Source organism: Ylistrum balloti, unplaced genomic scaffold, assembly GCF_031769215.1.
Source record: "Ylistrum balloti isolate Yb309-2 unplaced genomic scaffold, AGI_CSIRO_Ybal_v1 Utg369578, whole genome shotgun sequence".
Lineage (NCBI taxonomy): Eukaryota > Metazoa > Mollusca > Bivalvia > Pectinida > Pectinidae > Ylistrum > Ylistrum balloti.
Window position 1 is genome coordinate 1,103,929 of NW_026781870.1, and position 14,230 is coordinate 1,118,158.

The following is a 14,230-nucleotide window of genomic DNA, read 5'->3' on the forward strand; positions in this document are numbered from 1 at the left end:
AAATAAGTGTTTAAAATAGAAATATTTCGTGTGACATGTTGGCCAATTATCCAAACTTCATGAAATCGGGTTAACGTTTAAAGAAACTGACTCAAGGAATCTATACTGGAGTAGAGTTGTGTTGTATTTAATAAATGACTAACCAGATTTGTATCCATGGAAGGAAGGATTTTACAAGGAAGTGTTCTACTAGCGAAGATGTGTTTAGTTTTTGTATCACTCGTTGGAAAAAAATAGATCATTGATAATCTACATAAGAGTATATATCTAATTAGCAATAAGTGTAACGATTTAAATCTAAAATAAATGTTAATCATATGTAAAAATTATGGTAGTAAATGGATATTCTTGTTTTTGTCTGTCCAGTCTCACGAGTAGTTTCAATAGGAAGAATAATTAAAAACCGCTGAGTTGTTTTACTCTAAGAATATATATTGTTCACGTGGGCGATATATTAAATAACAGTAGAGCACACACACGAACAAATATTGCGGGCGTGTCATAAATTATATATCGGTACATTGTCTACATTGTCTCTAATTAGGAGTAGTGTAACGACTGGTTGTCTGCATTGTATGGCTGTGAGCTGTGGGTCTTGCCCAAAAATGGATTGCTTATGTTAAAGACAGCCAAAATATGTAAAAATAATTCAATGCCTCAAAAACAAAACACATGATGATATGTTAGAGACTTGCAGGAGGGGCATACAAAGAAAGTTATATTCATGGTGAAAAACCTATTGTTTTTCTGAAGATTGTCTTTAGACAAATTTTATGTTTGATGTTTCTGAAAACCAATGTCAGAGTTTTAGAAGATATGCTTAGAATTATTAAAATATGATGTAAACTATGGTGGCCGATTCGGGACATCGCAATATCGCTTCGTTTAATGGGAAGCGATATTGCGATATCACGATACCACGATACGATACCACGATAGCAAGAAGCGATAACACGATAACGCGATGCGAGACCACGATAGTGCGATTCGATATCACGATATCGCATCGCATTATCGTGTTATCGCTTCTTGCTATCGTGGTATCGTATCGTGATATCGCATCGTGGTATCGTGATATCGCAATATCGCTTCCCATTAAACGAAGCGATATTACGATGTCCCGAATCAGCCACCATAGTAAACAGTACATTGAAAACGTTAAGAGCAAGATTGGAGAAAACATATGTCACGTAAAGCGAAATTTACATATATTTTTATAGCTGTTACTTATGATAATTATAAACATGTCTCAGTGTGTTTGTTATTGTATCAAACATATGTCTTTATGATGTGACAAATTACACCTGTGTGTGATAGCTGTCAGTGCTATTTAGATAATTGAACATTGTGTTAAAAAATGATACGTATGTTTTTTTTCTGTTTGTTTTTGAAGGAACTTTTAGTGCTGTAAATAAGTTTCTTCTTTGAAGTTATATGAAATGATGGACTTAAGTGCATATCAGTATACATTATGTAGATGCTGCTGTGTGTAGCGTTAAATTGAACGTTTAGTGCTGTGAACAAGTTTCTTCTGTGAAGTTATTATTAATGTTATTTTTTTAATATTTGTAACTAATGTCCTTCATGTAACTTTGTAACACAAAGTAAAAAGTACAAACACAGGTAAAATATCTCAGGTAACTGCAGTACCTATATGAAACAGACTATAATTACCCTCCCTTTGATGTTTCTACCTATTGTCCTAGACATGTATGCATTCAGGGAACACCCCTTAGCCGTGGACACGATCTTCAAAACAAACAGACAGAGATGAACACTCCTATGATAACAAATGATTATGTTACTTTCTTATCAAAACCTTCTAATGTACCTTGCTCTATTGTTCTCCCTATTAAGACAATTAAACTCCAATAGGATTTGATTGGATTTGATAATGAAATTTGTTGAAAATCAGGAATGACAGTAAGAATTTTTTTTCACATTTTACATTCCTATCATAAAAATCTCACTACAACTATATAACATAAATCTTATTTTACTTAAATAAACATTTGCTTTTGTGAAAACGTAGATAAATGTTTCGGAAATTTAGTATGAAAAGTGACAATTCGATTATAAACTAAATTGTTAAATACTATTGTATATGCCTAATGAGAGCTCAATGTCCATCTACCTGAATATAATCACTACGTGCTCACTGAAGGTGACAGCTGACCAATCAATTCTGACTTTTTTACAGAGCCCAGACTGACCGTTGTACCAACCAATTTGTTTTCATTAGCACGTGTCAAGCACGTTGCGATTAGTGATGGAATAACGCCGCTCAGTGGGCATTGATGATCGTCTGACCACATCAAGCTGAGAGTGTTACTAACTATCCAGAGTGGTCAAGTACGACTGACCAGTATCCTCTAGCTTTCGTGACACTTTGAGTGAGCAGAATTATATCTGACACCTAGAACATCTTTGACATTTTGTGAGATGCTCTAGGAATATAAGGGATGTCTATCCGATCATCATTCACAATTTGCCTTCCACTCACCCACAACTATCCGAGGCATCAACTACGTTATATAAGTACGTTATACAAGATATCTTCCCACGTATCTTTAAAGATTAGATTGCCATTTAAAGATTGAAAATGGAGACGACTTCTGGACGTTCAGACATGCGTTTCATTCTGGTCGACACCGAGAGGAAGTTCCGAAGAGCCTGCGAGCAAATCATCCTCCTAAACTCGAAGTTGCACGGACTCAAAGACAGATATAACCTGGCCAAGACAACCAATAACCGTGCTTTCCGCTACTCCCTGAGACTGAGACTGGCCGCTGTGGAGGGGATGAGAAATATGTATCAAGACTATGCTCATTGGCAGGCTATACAAGTTACCAAACTCAGAACAGAGATATTCGGCAGCGAAGACGATTACCATCGTGGTTCCTCCGGCTACGAAGATGGTGACGATGTCATCGAACTGATCTAGAGCTTCTCATCTCACAGGATAGAGACCTAAAGGCTCTTTTTAGAGCCACACACTTTTACACAAAAAGTGCCTCGTCGTTCGATTTTTACGCACATCCCCCGTTCCCCAATGAAACACTTTTCTTATACATTTCACACGCCCCACTTTCCGGTATACTGTCACAAGTCACAGAAATGAAGATCCACAACGTTCGGTATTTACACACATTCATCATTCCATTTCCACCCCCTTCAATTACAGTCTAAGTATACTAGTGACTCGGCATAAGTAGCCGTCTATGTGAATGATTGATAAAGTTAAATTTTGAAGTTTTGGAGGGTAAAGTAAACATTCGATGAAAGATTTTATATCTCCCAAAAAATGTGTAATATTCATCTAAATAGATAAAAATTGGCCCGTTTTATTTATTTAATTATTTATTTAAGATGTCGATATTATAACAGGCAAAAAAGTCTACCAAAACACTGAGCCTAGTGGTACCTGTATGTTTCCTGGTAACACTGAGCCTAGTGGTACCCGTGTGTTTCCTGGTAACACTGAGCCTATTGGTACCTGTATGTTTCCTTGTAACACTGAGCCTAGTTGTACCTGTGTGTTTCCTGGTAACACTGAGCCTAGTGGTACCTGTGTGTTTCCTGGTAACACTTGAGCCTAGTGGCCTGTGTGTTTCCTGGTAACACTTGAGCCTAGTGGTACCTGTGTGTTTCCTGGTAACACTGAGTCTAGTGGTACCTGTGTGTTTCCTGGTAACACTGAGCCAAGTGGCACTTGTGTGTCTCCTGGTAACACTGAGCCTAGTTGTACCTGTATGTTTCCTGGTAACACTGAGCCAAGTGGCACTTGTGTGTCTCCTGGTAACACTGAGCCTAGTTGTACCTGTATGTTTCCTGGAAACACTGAGCTTAGTGGTACCTGTATGTTTCCTGGAAACACTGAGCCTAGTGGTACCTGAATGCTTCCTGGTAACACTGAGCCTAGTGGTACCTGTATGTTTCATGGTAACACTGAGTCTAGTGGCACCTGTATGTCTCCTGGTAACACTGAGCCTAGTGGCACCTGTATGTCTCCTGGTAAAACTGAGCCTAGTGTTACCTGTATGTTTCCTGGTAACACTGAGCCTAGTGTTACCTGTATGTTTCCTGGAAACACTGAGCCTAGTGGTACCTGAATGCTTCCTGGTAACACTGAGCCTAGTGGTACCTGTATGTTTCATGGTAACACTGAGTCTGGTGGCACCTGTATGTCTCCTGGTAACACTGAGCCTAGTGGCACCTGTATGTCTCCTGGTAACACTGAGCCTAGTGGCACCTGTATGTCTCCTGGTAACACTGAGCCTAGTGGCACCTGTATGTCTCCTGGTAACACTTAGCCTAGTGTCACCTGTATGTCTCCTGGTAAAACTGAGCCTAGTGTTACCTGTATGTCTCCTGGTAAAACTGAGCCTAGTGTTACCTGTATGTCTCCTGGTAACACTGAGCCTAGTGTTACCTGTATGTCTCCTGGTAACACTGAGCCTAGTGGTACCTATATGTTACCAGTAAACAAACAGGTACCACTACGTACCGCTTTGTGTTTCCCGCCACTTCCAAACGGTATACTTTTTATTATTCGATAATGACATTTTTTCTGCTATCACTATCTCTGTAGTTTTTTTCATGAGTAGAGAAAAATGTTAATGCTTTTTCTGTTGTAAGTAGTGGATTTATTGTAAACGTCACTTCCATTTTATGCTTTCTTTTTTCCTACATGTACTATTTTCTTTTATGGTAATTTTTTAATTTTCATCTATCACATTTTGATAAACGGTATCTATGTATGTATGTATATGTTCGATTGTTTGTATTTAAAATATTGTTATTTCAGCTCTTAGAAAATGTTGGCTCTCCTGTCATTTAACCATATTCGACTGTCCGTGTAGAAGAAAGAATTTGGGTGAACTTGACTTTTTTCAGTGTACTTCGTCTTCTGTCAAGTAACGCCTAAAGGCAGTGTGTATGTAATATCTGGAATATAACACTACTATTCTTATATCTACAACAGAGTTTTATTTTATTGCCTCCACTAGGATTCGAACCTGGGACCTCTGGTTTACTAGTGTGACGCTCAACCGATCGAGCTAAAGAGATGTTCTGTCTAGCCGAGCGGTATATTGCGGCTAGTATTTTACCAGGTTACATATTGAGTATGTTTTCATCTGTTAAATTATACTCTAATCCGAATTCGAAACCATTTGCCTTAAAATAAATCCGGGCAAAATTCTGTAATAAATACAAAGTAATGTATATAGCATTAGGTCGATAGTTGTTTGTTTGGTTTTTTACATTTTCAAAGCAGCCAGTATCATATACAAACGGTGTCCGAAGATGATATGACCAGTACCGGACACTTTTTATAGTGTTATCACACTGAAATAACAGAACCTGGACGCGGTAGAATGACAACCCGAACTTATTACATCATAAATGTCAGTTCGTTGAAGGACTAATATTGACATGTTAGGAAGAATAAAGGTCTGTACGAAAGAGAAAGAAAAACGTTTAGCTGCTCCTTGACGTCCTATCTATGTAGAATCATAACGGTAAGTTTCAACTCAGATGTTTTGTTAAATAAGAAATTTTATGAATTAAAAGTAACAATCACCAGGCTCGTGGTAGAATGCATCTGGTTTTAAACTTTCTTGAAGTCAAGCGGTATCAAATTCGTTCGTACTGCCATTGATATGAGTAGGCAGATACTCCCTGGAACACCTGGGGTTGTTTTTTGTCTTATATATCAGCATGCTTATATGTTACAAAAAAACAAAAACAAAACAAAACGCAGATTAGATATATAAATACATAAAGAGATGTTTTTTTCTTTAAAAGTGCGCTCTCGATTTTTAGGAAATAAAGTACATGTTAACTTGTAAATAAATCTCATCATTTCTCTCATCACATAGAAACATCTGTTTAGCTCACTTATGTTATATCCTTGTATTTCCTGCTCTGTGACGGATCCATAGATCCATGGGTTCCATTTACCCAGTATTAGACTATAAAGTCCGTATGCTACAATAACAATGTCCTGTTACTGTTTGTTAGTGATTGGACGTGTTGGACATAAGGTAAGCGGATATTGTTTTATCCATCTCCTGATAGAAAATCAAAATGGAATAAAGAGTGGGAAAGATGAATGTCGTTTAAAAATAGATGGGTGGAGAAAGGAAGGTTTCCATTCGTCCACATTTTCGGGAGAGCTTATAGTTGCTGATTTGTCCGTCCGTTCGTACCTTTGTGTCCGGAGCAAAACTTTGCACACAGTGAAGTAAGGATTATGAAACTTGGTGTATACATTTCGTAATAAGGCGATGTGCAGTGTACTATATTCAGACCCCTTACAATAGCGTTACTGCCTTTCGTAAAAAATTTGGTGGTTCCACTCGCCATTCACCGAGCTGTCCGTGGTTTGATTCCGAAACGGTCAAGTGGGTTTTCCCCGGAATCCGGAAACAAGTTGTGTCGAGTGATATAAATCCGTTTCCTGACATTATCTAATTTAGTTACAGCATGATGGCTTAATTCCATATACGCAGTTATTACAGTCATTCACTTGTAAGCATAATTCGAATGGTTATATAATGGTAAAAATATAGGGAAAAAGAGCGGGTTGGAGGATGGGTGTGCTGGGGTTAGGGAGCTGGGGGAGGAAATAGAAGGAGGGAGAAGGGGGAGACGGGGGATGGGGAAGTTTTTTGTGTCAATTGAAATAGAGATGAAATAGATGATACAAAACAAAGGGTCATTGTTTAATGACAAGAACTTATTCAGATATTTTACAGTGGACGATGAAACTTTGTACAATTGTCATACTAAGAGGATGTGCAGTATTTTAAACTTTAGGCCCACACCCTTTAATCACGGGGTTATTACCTTTCGTCAAAATTTTGTATCCGGAGCATAACTTTGTTTTTATTCAAATTAGGATAATAAAGTTAGTTTCCAGTGTACCAAACCTAGGGTTCGAAACCCCTTAATTACATAATTATCGCCCTTTGTTGAAATTTGTGTCTAATATGTTTACGGGAAACATTCATCAGTTTCACTGCTAGTGTAATTACAAGATAGCCGGGTTAAACTGTACTATTCTATATTACTTAAATTGGTCCTATATACTTATGTTTTTTAACCAATACATAGGAATACCATTCAACCATTTCTATCATCAGTGACATAAATCAAGTGTGCAATAAGTTCTATTGTTTACTTGTTTCTATTACAACCTCTCAAACATCTCCCTCCTACGACAGATGACTCAGCATGGTAGTTTCTGTACTGTATATACCACCTCCTTAACGCTTACATCAGTACATTTCTCCATCAAAGGAAAGGTGAAAGTCACTTATGTCTACCTCTGATGAACAGGGTGGGTGGTTAGTTTGTATGTTTATATGTATTTTGAGAGATGACATTCACCTGTACAATTAGCTGTAATCTACCTGCCATGGGTTCGGTTCATACACACGAACTTCTCGTTTAAATTGTTCAATATCAAAGATTGTGAAGTGTGTTGAATTTTTCGGGTTGCCGCACCTCCCCAACTGGTTTCGAAATTGATTTCGTCTGATTTTGATTTTTCCTTTGTCATCTCTTATTGGTTCGACAACTCAGACCCATGCTTCACTGAAGAGTTCTACAAACAAGTGTATGGGGAGTCTGAAATTGGTTCCCAGTTCCTAGTTCCTAGTTCCGTTTTAGAAAAACAGAACGGGAATCAGATTCTAGTTCCATTTAACCTTAAACCGAACTGCAGTTTGGGTGCGAGTTCCGTATATGACCTATTCCCTCTATAAAAGCTAAAAGAGTCATTATTTCTATCTGAAATATTGTTGGTTTGATTCCTAAACAGAGTTAAATTATATTATGCGTATTAGACTTTTTGATTTTGCCAACACGTGCGTTTTTCTTAAACTGAACTAGGATCTGGTTCCCAGTTCAGTTTTTCTTCAACGGAACTAGGATCTGGAAACCACCTTCAGGCTCCCGTACGATGCACTTAAAATCATTATTTGGCTCGACTGTGTCTAATGTGCACAAAAGCACTATTCACCTGAGTATCTTTTGTACAATCATATGGAATAGATACTGCCTAAAAGCGAGCGCAGTTTGATCGACTGATATACCTATTTTTTTTAAATCTTTAAATTAAGTAAAAAAAAAACGTGTTTGTGCTGTTTGTTAAGTTCGATAAATGAGAGATTTTTGTCGATTAAAACAGCGAAAATTTTATATGAATGCTGCCATTTTTGCCAATTTGATGCCACATTGAAGGTGACCCTTGGTATAATCACAGGGGCCAAAAATTATAGTTAAGATGAAAATCACAAAAAAGACACAAATAATATTATCAGAATGGCCATTCCTTATTCGTAATTGGTCAGTGTGATAGGTGGTGATGTTTTTTCGCAAAATTTAATATCAATATTTTGAATTGATTTAAGAAAATCGCATTCATATATAACTAATTCGAATAATTTAACCTCATAATCAAACATTTGATACTCCTTAACGAAATCGCAAAACTTCGGCACTCTTCCTTAAAAAACGTTATCTTGTTTACGCAAGTTCCGAACGTCCCTGACAGGGTATAAGATATTTTCAACAAGATTTGGGAACATGGATTTCAACCATTGATCCGCATGTATTTAACCTAAATGACTTTTAGTATAATTATATTTCTGTAGGTAAAAATGTTTTTTAGCCTATTTCTGTGATAACGATTTCAGCAACCCAGGTCCAAGGCTGACCATACGTAAGTGCAATAAGTCGGTTTTTGCTACCTTTTAACACGTTGGATTTACGCACTTATACACTACCATAAACAAGTTATATATGGCATTCTGTCCTTTACTTGAATGGGTTTTTTGGTGAAGTAAGATCATTCTGACATTATAGTTGTCCTTTTCTTGCATGGTATCTGAATTTCTGCTCAACTTGTATTGAACAAATATCTTACCTAAAACCTTTCTATTTTTGTATTTTTGGTTACACTGATTTCTTGATTTCTCGACAACCATTGCTTATTATTTCTGCGCCTTCGGACTTTTAAAAAAGATGTATGACGTGTAACAGTCTGGTTCGATCTAAATGTAACCAATAATAAAATTGAAAAAAAATCTATTTCGATGAATTCAGATGGGTGATATCAATTATGTATATCTAAAAACAAATATCAGAAAAAATATCCTAAACATATTTCACGTTTTATTCCCCCCGGTCTCAAATGCAAGTTTGGCATCCACACATATACCAGCTTTTAGGCAACTCAACCTAATCCAGTGTGATCAGATGTAACTGAAATCCAATCCTTAAAAATTGGTACAAGCTTGAGCTGATACCGAAAAATTGAAAGATCAAATTGGACCAACATGTGAAGTGCTTGTGCTTACGATATTGAATTTACGAATAAAATTCTACATCAGCGGCGATAGCACAGACGGCCTGACGTTTCTCACACGTAGCATTTCTCAGCTACTGACATCAACTTTTTATTGTTTTAGCACATATTTTAATACATGCATATGTACTGCGGCAATCAGAAATCAAAACATCTTTGTTTTTTGTTTTGTTTTTTGCTTGATTTTGTTATTTGTTTTACTTTTCCTCTGGTACATTTATCACCTTTAATAGTTGTATTGCCAGCTACATACCAGGTAAACACACTACGTTCCGGACGTACATATTCATTAGTAAGACACGATGACTCCTAATGCACGTCTTTAGACCGACCAAGACGATGAACTGAAATACGTGCTCCGTCACGGTAAAGCGCCATACCTCTTCCGAACACTTGGTTAACAAGTTAGTATGTGGTCTGTGTGCTGCCTTCTGAAATGCCATTTATACGAGCTATTAAAGACAATCCTCTTCAATCTCAATTCTTTCACAGCAATGTATAAACAACTGACCTGTCGGGTCGTATTTCCCCTTTCAGATAAATTTCACCATTCTTATATTTATCGCCCACATAAAACAGTTCTCAGGTAGACGACAGAAGTGTTATGTGTAAAAATCGGTTTGTATCTGTTTCAGATGTACTTGTAAAGCGCTGCAGGTTTGATAAAGATGTGTACTTCAAATTTAGTCTCAACCTTCATCTTAGGATTAAAAATTATGTATCAAAATTGTACTCGTGCACTCGGCTGTTTGAATGCATTGCAGTGTGCACTGTCATTTTTATTGCCTGTTCACAAGGGAGTCGTTTATTAGTGAGAGAAATTGAAAAGAATGGTCGTTGTGTTATTACTGCCCGAGTGGAGAAGCGCGAGGCGTGTTAGTGTATGGGCAAACCAGAGTGTCCAAGGCATTCCTACGTGGTCGAGCAGTTGTTTCCGTACCTTTTATCATCCAATCCTAGATCGAACCCCGGAAGGATGCCGAGGAAATCTGCGTCATCCCATCATCAGTACAGTACAGTACAGTACAGTACAATACAATACAATACAGTACAGAATAATACAGTACAGTACAATACAGTGCAGTACAATACAGTACAGTACAGTACAGAACAGTACAGTACAGTACAATACAGTACAGTACAGTAAAGAACAGTACAGTACAATACAGTGCAGTACAGTACAACACAGTGCAATGCAGTACAATACAGTGCAGTGCAGTGCAATAAAATACAATTTTGAGTTAAAAACACACGACAACATTTTCCCCATCTAATGGTATAGAAATGAATCGATTCTGCGACAAGGAATGCAATCTCTTTAAAATTTGATATGAAAAAACAACAAAAATACCGAAGTAAGATAGGGATATTTTAAAATACTTTTATACTTTTCTCTTAGTAATACACCAGAATAATCTTTAACATATCAGTTTCTTAACCACTGGGTTGGTTTTGTATCGCTTAAATGAACCGTATAATACGCCATCTTTGTGCCTCGTGGGAAAAAAGACTAGAAAATAATTGATGTTCCCGCTCAGTGACGCGTGTGTGTACGCATATATTAGTGGGTACTATTCACATGAACATTTGGGAACATATTTTCGTACTTTTTACGTTAATAATTGTACTACAGTATTGATACTGAAAATATATTCTCATCGTGTCATGGCAATTTTGATCTTATACAATAAGTTGACATGTAGTGAAGGTCAAACTGAACATGCGATTTATTTTTAAAACTCTGTGAAAGTAAATGAGGTCCCCACTCACCCCTTACCTCCGCCCCCCCAACAACCCCCTACCCCACCCCACCCCTACAAAGCTAGACCTGCCTCTCTGGAATATAGGGAAAATTTCACTCAAATAAGTTCACTGTCCGATAGCTTGTCACGTGTCCTATATACATTAGTTCAATCGTACTTCAGATTCACATAAATAAACTTCAAACGAAATCATGAGGGGATTTAACACAACAGACAAACAAGTTGTATGTGGGTATAAGACTTAATGTTATTTTTTGTAACATTTATACTGATAACAATATGTCATATTTATTATTCATAAATGATGGGAAATTTATTTATATTTTATGCTACACGAAAACGTAATTGTCTGGTTGACAACGCTACCGTCATGTCGGGTTGACAGCGGAAGAAAACTTTTAGCAGATATTCGTGTGTAGTTATTTGGAAATCCGAACACGAAAACAGTACAGAATACTTAAACTAGTCATATATACTTATTTACATATGAAATTGACACCAGCGTAATGTGAAGCCTTGACCTTGCTGTTTGCTTTGGGAAAAATGCGCTTTTTTAACGTTTTATATTTAGAATTCATGGTACTGAATCATTTTATGTTAATACATTTTCATGTAAATTTATTTGCAACACAAAACAATTCAAACGAACTACTGGAGGAGTATATAATAATATATATATATATGTAATATTACACTTGGACATTTCAAAACATGAATTTACCTTGAAATTCAGTCAGACTTCTTCATACTATTCGCGATGACGGTCGCTCTTGTGCTGTCAAACTAATTATTATGAAGTGATTATTCAAATAACATTCCACGGCGCCTATAGGTACGTACATGGAGTTTGTTTACATGGTTTATCGTCCCCTGCTTAGTCGGGGCTCTCCTTGTGCATAGTTACATGATTCCAGTTCAGGTTACACGTGTGTAATTAGAGGTCACACTTAAAATACCAGAATAAATATAATTCTGTTTACTTTCCAAAGGTACTCAATAATAAATATATTAACTGTCATCTTATTGTCAAAAGTAATGTGATGTTATATGAATGTGTCGCGTATTATATATGTAAAGTTCAAAAATGATTAGCAAATAAATAAAAAAACAGCAACAACAAAAAACAAACATGAAAAATAGACGTGTACAGTCCGTGACATAAAGTAATTTTATGACTTTATTTTACTTTTACAAATCCACTTTTTTGGTTAAATCATTAACTATTACAAATTGTAATCTCTTCTTCAATTTTTAAATAATTTGGATTTACGTTGTCAAACGGAGTAATGTACAGTGTACCAGACTGATTATCACATTAATAGAAATAAATAAACTCATCAACAACATAGATATTATAACATGGGGACAAAGCCTTTTCTCGCAAGTGACTCCGGTCCATCATTTCCTCTTTCATTGGAAGATAAAAATACACTCATTGCATCTTAATTTAGTTTGTGTACTTAAGATATCAAGCATTTGTTAAGTTACGATAAGGTCAGAGTGTATTGGTGAGAAAATTTCAGTCAAGAACCTAATATTTATTAAACTGACCAGACGTAGTTTTTTCCTGATGATCATTACTAAACCCAGTGTCATTAGATATAAGATAATACTTAACTATGTTCGTTCTTATATAGTAGACTTTATATTTGAATACTTTTTATACTGATTGCTGCCTCAGTGAACATCGTACGGGAGGTCCGTCGCTTGCTATTCAGACCGATTGCGATAAAGCGTCGTGGCCAAGGACACAATTACGACAGTTCAGGATCTCTCTCTGGTGTAACGAAATTCCGATGCTCTACCACTAATCTACCACACAAGCAAATGTAAGTTTTATGTATTATAACTCCGTGTTAATTAACACTCGAGATGTATTCGGCGCTGTAGACTGTCTCCACCTCACTGTATTTTTTAAATTTAATTACATAGATTTGAGATCCTTGGATTTGATAACGCTAGGTGATATTTCGAAAAGGTAGTTATGTCTACGTTTATACTGCGTAAGATAAGGATGACATACTACTAAACTTTTACAAAATGCAATGAACAACTGGTAATGTGATTTAAGAAAAGAATACTTAAAAGTGAAACGGAAGCCAGAAAGATAATAAAATAAAAAAAAACATGTTTCAACTGTGATATATTGCCTTACAACTAGAAAATGACACTTTGAAATAGACGGTTTTAAATTTAGAAATACGTTTAAAACTGAACAGAAATGTCCATTGAAATCCTCTCATTATCTAATCACGGTCCTATCTGAATACATCGGCATCAGTTAAGTACTATATAACAGGTTGTTTGAAGTTGTTCATATTACATAGATATTCTGAAACCTGTTTCAAGTCAGTCTTTATGATTCGAGTTTACCTGCCATATCTTGTGTAAGCGTCATATTCTATAAAGGGAACTAACTGCATGTGTCATTTTTTTTATGAAATACTCGCGTTGTGAAATTGTTTTATTTGCTAATGCTGAAATTGTTGTTTATAGAGGAAAAGCATAAATGTTACAGAAATGGCGCCAACGGCTAATGCCATTATCATTTTCAACGTAACCGATTTTATTCGACCTAAATAGATAACAGAAATTAAAAAAAAATAATGCGGACATCTCTTTTCAGACCTGTTAATTATAATTGTACTGATAATTCACATTGAACATGATCCGTCTTAGCGAAAGAACCTTATCACACTTTCATGTTGATCACGTAATTAACTGCACGTAATCCGTGACGTCATCCATCAACGAGGATCACGTACGTGCAGGTGCGCATGGGTCATTAACGCTGAATCGCCGTGTCCGATGCGATATCAAACAATTGTATCTTCCGTGTAGTTTCCGGAATAAATAGTTAAATATGATTTTAAATGCAACTGATACATGCACCAGTTTGTCTCTAACGAAAACACATGTCACTATATTTGGGTGACACACATACACTCATCGACGCTAACTCGATTTCTCAAGGTCACGAGGTCTAGTATGTGTACCGGATGCAGTCTGTCCACGTTTTGTGATTACGCACGTACTAAGATTTCATTTAAATACAAGTGTTTTCGATACTGATACACGTATCACAATGTAG